Genomic DNA, 9,724 nt, shown 5'->3' with positions numbered 1-9,724 from the left:
CCTCTAGCGCTTGGGGACGACCCGATACTCGAAGGCTGGGCTGCAGGCAAGACCCGGAGAGAGGATCGAGCTCTTGGCGGCGCGCGCTCCCCAAAGGGGTACTGGGCATGCGCGGCGCGCGGCCGTCTTCGGCGGAGAGCGGGGAGCGGGCGGGCAGATCCAGACTTCCCCGGCAGCGGCGGGCGAGGCGGTGTCGGCGAGCCCGAGGTCGGCGCTGTGCTAGTCCGGAGATCGCTTCTCTGCAGCCGGGCGCACACAGCGGCTTGGCGGCGCGCGGACGGCTGGGCGGGCGCCGTCCAGGTCCGAGGCTACCTCCTGGCCACCTCCTGCCTTGTCGGGGCTCGTGGCGCCTCCGGGAAAGCTGCGGCCCCGAAGACGGATCCGAGGTAGGAGCCCCTCGGTGAAAGGCGCCCGCTGGGGTCCGATGGGTTGAACTCTCCCTCGATTTCAAAAATCCGCCTTTGTGTGCTTGCAGGGAGCGGTGCCAGGCGCCGCGTCCGCCTTCCTTCACTTTCACTGCTTTCAACTGGTGTCGGGAGCCAGGTGTGCGCGTCCGCGTCGGGTCCTGGTGCGCCGGGAGCCGGTGCCCACCCTCGGCCGCCTGCCCGCGCTGCCCGCGGCACCCGCGGCTCCGGGAACGGTGAGCAGGGAGATTCACCGGGTCCCTGTAATATTTCCTGGTAACCTGAGCTTCCGCAGATACACCTGCGCTTATCTGGGCGGTGGGGCGACTACAGAACGAGGGTTCTCACGGGTTATCTTCGGCTTGGGGTTTTCAGAGCTACTCTCCCCACCCCCAAATGGGCAGGTGGGTCTTTTCAGATTGACATTTTGGGACAAGGTCTCACCAGCGCCTGTCTCCTCAAATTAATATAGCTCATTATATTTCAGTAGTTGTCACTTCTAATTCCTGTTGGTTTCCCCCTTTTAGCTTGTTCTACTTTACTTATCAATTTACTTTTGGGAAGATGGCCATTCTAGTGTCTTTGTCAGTTAATGCCTTTGGAGTGGATTTCCCCACTTCTGCAGACTCTGCTCGCTCCTCACATGCTCAGTCTCTTTCCTTTCCTTTCCAGGACTACCTGTATGCAGAATCTTTGCTCCAATTGTTCTCTTCCTTTGCATTGTTTCTCAAACCCTTCTTTTCCCATAGTACTGCTGGAATCTCTTTGAGGGGTAGGACACTGCCTTATTAGGATTTGAAATGCACAGATGTCTAGAGCCCTAGAGCACTAGGAATCGGAATCCTCCTTTATAAAATATATTTCAATGACATGTATTATTGCTTCTCTTTTAAAGTTTCACTTCTTGCCTCAGGTGATAAGGGGGATAGCTGATATCTTGAGTTCAGGTAAAACTTGGTTCTAGATGTGTATGAATAGCTTGATTTTGGCTTTGTTATTCTGGGGAGTTAGGAGAAAGAATTTCCAGAAGGCTTCTATATATATATATATATTCCAGAAAGCAATTGTGTTGTGTATTGTTTCTAATTTATTTCTGTTGAAAGGATACCATTCTTTCTACAGCAACTTGGATTTTGGAAAGTGTACTCTAGTAATTTAGATCATGTGGTTATTGAAATTAAAGTCAGTGTCATCCTCTCACCTAGTATAGATTTTCAGTTTGACTTGTAATTTTCTGGACATATTGGTATAGTTTTCAAGTTGCTGGTCTGGAAAATTTTTGGTCACTCTTTTACTTACAAATTGAAAAATAATGCACTTTATAAATTTGCCATGTAAATAGTAGGCTAGAATATATCACAAATGTAATGACATTTTATAGAATGCCTTTAGTGCAGAGTTCATAGAGTAAGACTTAAAAATTCCACAAGTCATTCATTACACAGCAGAAAAAAAGAGAAAACTTGCTTTTAATTCCACTATTCTGACATACCACTTTTTAAATAATATTTGGTATATTCTCTTTGAAATCTTTTTTCTTCCAGTTTCCAACGTCATTATATAGTAATTTTCAGCTTCTTAGTGGGGAATACTTGAAGTTGTATATAGGGTGATCCCCCCACCCCAATGGTTTATTCTTGTTCCCTATCAGGAAGCTAATGTCTAATTTTGAACACTTTGTTTCTGATCAAATGTAAAATTTCATTTTGTTGTTATTTCTAGCTTTAAATTTTTTATCTATGCTGATTTTTTTTTTCCAGATAGCAGTCCTGTTCTTTTCTATGCTAGAACAGATTTTCTGTTATTTGTTTTGTGTTTTTAATTTGGTATATTTTAAATCCTAGTCCTTTCTTTTTCATACACTATATTACACACATGTTCACCACTACTTTTTTTCTTTTACTGACTCTCCTGTTTTTTTCATTTATCTATATTAGTTTTGCAGCAGCTCACTTGAACCATGGTTTATATAAGAAAATATAGTATTCAGAATAAAAGATGATGGTTTTTCTCAAGTCTCTCTTTAGATGCCTAAAGTTTTGTTAGATGGGTATTTTAGCACTGATTTGATTTATATAAAATTTGGATTAGCTTTTCTGAGTTGTAGTAAGCATACTTGGTAGTTATTTAGATTATCAGAAAACAACACAAGTTAATGATAGGTTACAAACTTCAATCTTTCAGACATCTGCAATGATATGTAAGGGGAAAAAGTGGAATTTTAGTTAAAATACTTCAGCTATAATACACCCCTGCTGGGAATTACTGCATGAAATTGTTTGCAGCTGTTAGTGATTGAAAAATATTTTCTTAAAAAGAAAATTCTCTAACAGAATAGTTGTAAACATTTTAAGTTTAATATATGCAGGGAAGTTGTGAAGTTCTTTAGTGTTTCACTACAACATCTTTAATGTTTTCTAGATACATTCTTAAATGAGATTTTATTTTATTTATTTATACTGATTTTTTTTCTTAGAAAGAAGAAGGGAGAGAGAAATAGAAACATAGACATGAGAGAGAAACATCTATCCTCTGCCTCTCGAACCCCCCCGCCCCAGGGATGGAGCCCGCAACCCCGGCATGTGCCCTGACCAGGAGTTGAACTGGGACATCTCAGTCAATGGGACGATGCTCAGTCCACTGAGCCACACTGGCCAGGCTTAAATGGGATTTTAAAAAATATATTTTATTTTTTAGATCAGTTTTATATTTACTGAAAAGAATATAAAGTTAGTGCAGTGACTTCCCATATATCCCTCTACTCAAATTCCCCCTCTTATTAACATCTCACATTGGTATTTGTTACAATTAATGAATCAATATTGGTACATTATTATTAACTAAAGTTTATACTTTATTTATATTTCCTCAGTTTTTATCCTTTTTCTGTTCTAGGATCCTACAGCAAGGATATTACACTTAGTAGTCAAGTCTCCTTAAGCTCCTATTGGCTGTGACAGTGTGTGAGACTTTCCTTGTTTTTGATGACCTTCACGGTTGTGAGGAGTACTGGTCAGGTATTTTTAAGAATGCCCCTCTATTGGATTTAGTGTAATATTTTTCTCATGATCAGACAGGTTTTAGAATTTGTGGAGGAAGATCACAGAAGTAAAGTGCTATTTTTATTACATCATAAAATAGGTATACATACTATTAATGGGACTTACCACTGTTGATACTGATTTTGATCATGTGGCCAAGATAGTGTTTGTTAGGTTTCTGCACTAAAAAGTTATTCTTTTGTTTCTTTTAAGGCAGTACTCTTCAAAGGAAGTCACTGTGCACAGCCCATACTTAGGGAGTGGAGGGTTATACTTCTCCTCCTTAAGAGTGGAGTATCTATATACATTATTTGAACTTTTGCATGACAGATTTGGACTAATGGCTACACACACATTATGATAGAGCCATGTGTGTGATAGAGCCATATGAGAGAGCCGTGTGTGTGTGAATTACAATTACACTTTGGGTTATACTCTAGTACCACTTTATTTTGTTGCTCAGATTGTTTCAGCTTTGACCATTGAGAGCTGTTTCAGTTGGCTCCATCTTTTTATTTTTATTTTTAATCACTTCCTTACTTTTTAGCATTAATAGATGCTTCAGGCTTATCTTGTATTTCTTTATTTCTTGCCCCAGTTCTATATTCAGCCAAAATCTGATTCATTTTCTTGGGAAGTGGCCTTAGAAACCAAGATATAGGTGCTAGGTTTTCTTGTGGCTACTGGTGTATCATTCCTTCTGGGCCCTCTCATTCGACATAGCAGGAAATACATGTGTGTATACAAACCCATGTATATACACTTACCTATACATATTTCTCTGTGTAACCATGTGTATCATATTAAGCTAAATATGAGTCTATATGGATGTCTTTTACTCTACCTAATCTGTTACCACCTATATTATTCTGGCCTTCTCCCCTTGCTTATCTGTAAACTCATCCCAACAGTGAGAAGAAAGCTGGCTCCCACCATTTGCCATCCACTTACTTAATTGTTCAGTTCCATTATATATGTAGAGCAGTATTGCAGTTGCTAGCTTGTCCTCCCTTTACAGATAGTGGAAAACACTGTGTCAATTAGAGTACAGTGCTTATGTGCAGTTCCTTTTGCTTTTAGTCTTACAGATTCCTTTTCCTCCTATCTCCTTTAGTGAGGTTGCTGCAGAAACATACAATACAGTTTGACCCTTTTGTCACAATCTGTATTTAATCCTGAGATGCTCTGAACTTCTAAATTATTATTTTTAAAAATTTGAGTACATTAAGCTTCACCCTTTTTTTCCCTGTAAACTTCTATGGATTTTGACAAGTGCATAATTTCATGTGCCTATCATTACAATATCAAAGTGTCATACAGAATAATTTCAACACATTAAACGTCTCCTATGCTTTACCTGCCACTTCCTTAATCTCATACCCCTGGCAAACAAAATTTTGTTTTACTGTTTCTATTGTTTGTTTTTTTTCTAGATGTCATATAATTGGAAGTATACAGCCTTGCCAGACTGGCTGCTTTCACTTAGCGATAAAGTTTAAAGTTTATTTATATCTTATTGTAGTTTGATAGAGTTCCTGTTGCTTCTTCATCCTTGTCAGCATTTGATATTGTCAGGGTTTTTGTTTGTTTGTTTGTTTTTTGTTTTATTTTTTGCATTCTAATAGGTGTGTAGTAATGTCTCATTGGTGCTGTAATTTGTCATTCCTTAATGAGATTTAATGTCAAGCATCTTTTCATATTCCATTTTCCATTATATATATATTTTTTTGTGAGATATCTGTTCTGAACTTTAGCCCATTTTTAAATAAGGTTGTTTGTTTTTTTTTGTTGAGTTTTAAGAATTCTTTATATCTTTTTTGATACAAGCACTTTATCAGATATGTATTTTGCAAATATTTTCTTCCATTCTGGCTTGTTCAGTATAGATGCAACCATCTTAGGTTTAACTACTTAGTACACATCAGCAACAACTTACCTTTTTTATTTCTGAATATTTTTAATGATCTGTTGGTTTAATCCATGGATGCAGAACCTGGGCATATTGATGACAAACTATAATTCATTTCTCTCTTCCTCACTAACTCAGAGATTCTTTTTTGTGGAAGAATAATACTTCATATTATCAGTTTTTTAGATCTAACCATAGGAAATAATAAAGGTGTTTTTTTTTTTTCCACAAAGAGGATCTGAAATAAGGGATTCACAGGGTATATGCTGAGAAGAAACAGATAATGTATGTACCATCTAGAAACTTGAGATTTAATTATATGGTCTTGAATGTTACCCATGCCACTATTCTTGCAATAAATGGCTTTTTAAAGTACCTTTCTTTTAATAAACCCTTTGTATTATTGGTATTGGGACCAGAAGTATTTATATTATAATACTACAGTTAGAACCAGTAGCCTTCAAGAAGCATCTAAAGCCTGGCCAGTGTGGCTCAGTTGGTTGAGCATCGTCCCATGCACCAAGAGGTCACCGGTTCAATTCTGGGTCAGGGCACACGCCTGGGTTGTGGACTCGATTACCAATAGAGGGCATGCTGGAGGCAGCCAATAAATGTTTCTCTTTCACATCAATATTTCTAAAAAAATAACCAAAACATAACAAAAAAAACAACAACAAAGCATCAATAACAACATTTTTTTAAAAAAAAGAAGCATCTAGAGAGATCTGACATAATAAAACTAGCACCTACTTTTATAACTGTTAGGTCTTATATACATTATCTCTTTTAATTCTTACAAGAACTCTTTAAAGCAGGTCTCCTTATTTCCATATGACCGGTAAGAAAGAGGCTCCGAAAGATAAAGTGACTTCTTTATGACTCACATGGGGAGAAATGGACAGAGTCCAGATGGGAACCTCGATCTTTCTGACTCTAAAACCCAAACTCATTTTACTTGGCTCTGCTGTGTCTCATAAAATAAAAAGTGCCAGGATAGTATCAGGATGTCCTTGATTAAGAGAGAGAGAGAGAGAAAGAGAGAGAGAGAGAGAGAGAGAGAGAGAACTTATGAACAGGGACAACAGTGTTATGATTGAGAGAGAGAGAGAGAAAAGAGAGAGAACTCGTGGACAGAAACAACAGTGTTATGATTGCCGGGGACAGTGAGAAAGAGGGTATATGGAGGATAAACGGTGATGGATGGAGACTTGGGGTAGTGAACACACAATTCAGTGTACAGATGATGTGTTTGGAATTGTGTACCTGAAACCTGTATAATTTTGTTGACCAGTGTCACCCCAGTAATTCAATAAAAAGGCAACAACAACAACAACAACAAAAGATATAGAACATCACCATCATTCCTAGAAAGTGGAGGATGAACAGTTCTAAGTTATCTGCCTTGCTAGATAATATCTATTTAGATATCCAAGTACCTTTAATCACCTGCCCCTCAAATGGGTCATGAAAACTTTTTATTTTTCTTTTCTACAAATAGATGTAGACTTGCTTTTATTCCAACCTTCAATCCCCAGTCCATTCAAGTTAGCGAAAGAAAGAAAGAAAGAAAGAAAGAAAGAAAGAAAGAAAGAAAGAAAGAAAGAAAGAAAGAAAGAAACATAATGAGGTTCCTTTAAAGAGAGGAAAAATTCTGGGTGATTAAGAGAAATAAAACAAGTAATGGTAGTATTAGGTATTTGTTTTTCCCTTTCCTCCACTGAATTATAAGTTTCTTGAGGGCAGCGAACTAAGTCTCAGTTATCTTTAAGCATAATACATCACATATGATACATATTCACAAAGTATTTATTGAATGAAATTTAGCACTTGCTATCACACTTCAATAGATATGTTTAGAGTGTTTAAAAAGGGATGAGTTTTTCCTCACAGAGGAGGTTGAACATTATTACATTCCAATCCTCCACATCTCCCTCCCTTCAGCATTTGTTGAGTATCTGTTCTGTGCTGCATTTTGTTGAATAAAGATGAATAAGATAGTATCTCTGCATTCTGTCATCAGGGAACCCAGAGAATGGAGGTAAGCAGGCATTTCAGTAGAGTGTGGAACTAAAAGGAGTATATATTAAACAAACAAACAAACAAACAAACAAACAAACAAACAAAGTAATGGACTTTGAAATCAGAGAGATCTTATCTGACTTAGTTTTCATATTTAAGAAGTGGAAACTATAATACTATCTACTTGACACAGTTGTTGAGTGGTAGGTTAAATGAAAAAAAATTTATCTATCATCTATCTATCATCTATCTATCTATCTATCTATCTATCTATCTATCTATCTATCTATATCTATCTATCTATCAATCATCTTCTATCTATCATTTATCTATCATCTATCTATCTCCCAGCACATAAATTAAAGGAGAGGCTCACTGTGGCTGTGGGAGTCAGAAAAGTCTTTACTGAAGGACGTGACAATTGAGTTTAATAGGATGAATTTTTGAGGCCCAGAATGAGAGTATGAGTTGGGACTCTAGGGCATTCCAGGCAGAAAGATGAATGTGTGACGTGTGCAGAATAGATGGGCATGATGGGAGTGGTGGGAAATTCTGCGCTTTCTCACATCCAGAGCCTACAGGATTATTAGAAAGAACAGAATAACCAGTTGTTTTCATTTTTATAAGTAACAATACAATAGTGTATTCATTACACTGTAGCAGGAGAGAATAAAGATACCAAACCTGTTTTAAGAATTGCATGAGTCTCTTCTAATAGGACTTTCTGAATATAGTCCTTATGTAGTAGGGTGAACAGTTCTACATTCTTGTGTTCATTTTTAGTCCTGTGATACTCAAGTGATTTTATTAAGGAAGAGGATGTGTGGTTTTGGGTGAAATCAGAGGCCCTGTCTCAAGCCATGCTTATATTTAGTAGCATATAACATTAGACTGTAACATCCCACAAAGGCATCAACTAGTCCTATTTTAACCAACTCGAATTCTGAGAATGCTAAACAGTTTATGATCACTAAAATAATGTGTTAGTGAGTAAATTATGTGCTTAATAAGAGGTCAAAAATTGTGTAGTTGAAAAATTGTGTTTTTAATCTAAAGGGAGAAGAAAAAAAAAAGGAAAAAATAGAAAAGATGAAGATCAATAGAAGAAAAATAATTTTAAACTTAAAGAGGAAAACATTTTTAAAGTATTTAAAAAAAATATTTTCTTTATTGGTATTAGAAAGAGAGAGGAAGGGAAAGGGAGAGAGAGAGAGAAACATTGATGAGAGGGAACATCCATTGGCTGCCTCCTGCATGCCCCTACTGGCGCTTGGGCCCACAACCTGGGCATGTGCCCTGACCTGGAATCGAACAAGCGACCTCTTGGTGCATGGATTGATGTTCAACCACTGAGCCACACCAGCTGGGCTAAAGTTTTTTTTTTAAATTATTTTTATTGAAGGCTATTGATATATAAATTTTATTTTATTTAGAAGGTTTTATTAGTACCATTAGAATATTACCTCTCTGTTAGAATATTATTTCTTATTTTAGAAATACATGTGTACTATTGATACATTTATTGGCTTAGTGTAACAATAGAATGTTTCCATTGTCTGAAATATTGGTGATTATTAAACATGGTAAATTTTTTCTGTTGATTCTAATATTTCTAATCTTTTGTGATACTGTAATTTCTATTTTCCTCTGGAAAATAATATGCTTAAAATAAAGTATAAGTGGCAAAACAATTCCATAAAAAACATATGTGTGAAATTTGTCACTTTTGAAAAGCCATTGAAATAAATAAAAATACGATTTATTTAATATTCTATAATAATTTTTACATTTGAAGAGACATGAAGAGACAATAAGATGGTTTTTAGTAGACAATAAGATGTTTTTAATTTTAGGCATGAAGAGACAATAAGACAGTTTTCAATGTGAAGAAAGATATATTTGTGATAGACAGGGAAGGTACATTTAACTTTCATAAGTGGAAGAAAATAGAACATTATTTTATGTAGACCCCCCCATCCTACCCCAAAAGAGCTTGCTCAGTTTGTTTTTGTTTGTATGTGTGCGTGTGTGTAAGTGATCTCAATTTCTCTTTCCAATGTGTTTTCAAAACTTGAACTGTTTTATGACTAACTGTATATTGGGATTTTAAAATATTACTCTTTAGTTTAGAAATATTGATTTATAAACCCTATCTTAAGGTTGAGTTGTCTTACTATTTTAGTGTGTCTACCTGAATTATCAGAACTTCTGATATATTGTGTGTTTATTTTTAGTACTGTGGACTACAACTAGTGTTAACATTTTTTTTTTTTTTTTACATCCCAGGATCATTTTGGTCTAAGGACAACATTAATTTTGTTGGTGATTCTTTTGTTTCGCTCTTTTGTGGG

The 9,724-nt window shown here is 36.7% G+C and overlaps 1 protein-coding gene across 1 annotated transcript in view; it reads left to right on the top strand.

The window, feature by feature from the left end:
- The first annotated feature begins 264 nt into the window (after positions 1–264).
- The window catches only part of EPS8 (epidermal growth factor receptor pathway substrate 8), a 168,960-nt gene continuing 159,500 nt past the window's right edge, over positions 265–9,724 (top strand). The window contains exon 1 of the mRNA XM_036252543.1: positions 265–386. The gene's annotated coding sequence lies outside the window, so the exon portion shown is untranslated. The remainder of the gene's footprint in view (positions 387–9,724) is intronic.

The sequence above is a fragment of the Molossus molossus genome, unplaced genomic scaffold (assembly GCF_014108415.1).
Source record: "Molossus molossus isolate mMolMol1 unplaced genomic scaffold, mMolMol1.p scaffold_m16_p_10, whole genome shotgun sequence".
Classification (NCBI taxonomy): domain Eukaryota; kingdom Metazoa; phylum Chordata; class Mammalia; order Chiroptera; family Molossidae; genus Molossus; species Molossus molossus.
The sequence above is the reverse complement of the archived record's forward strand: the minus strand, read 5'-3'. Positions and strand labels throughout refer to the sequence as shown.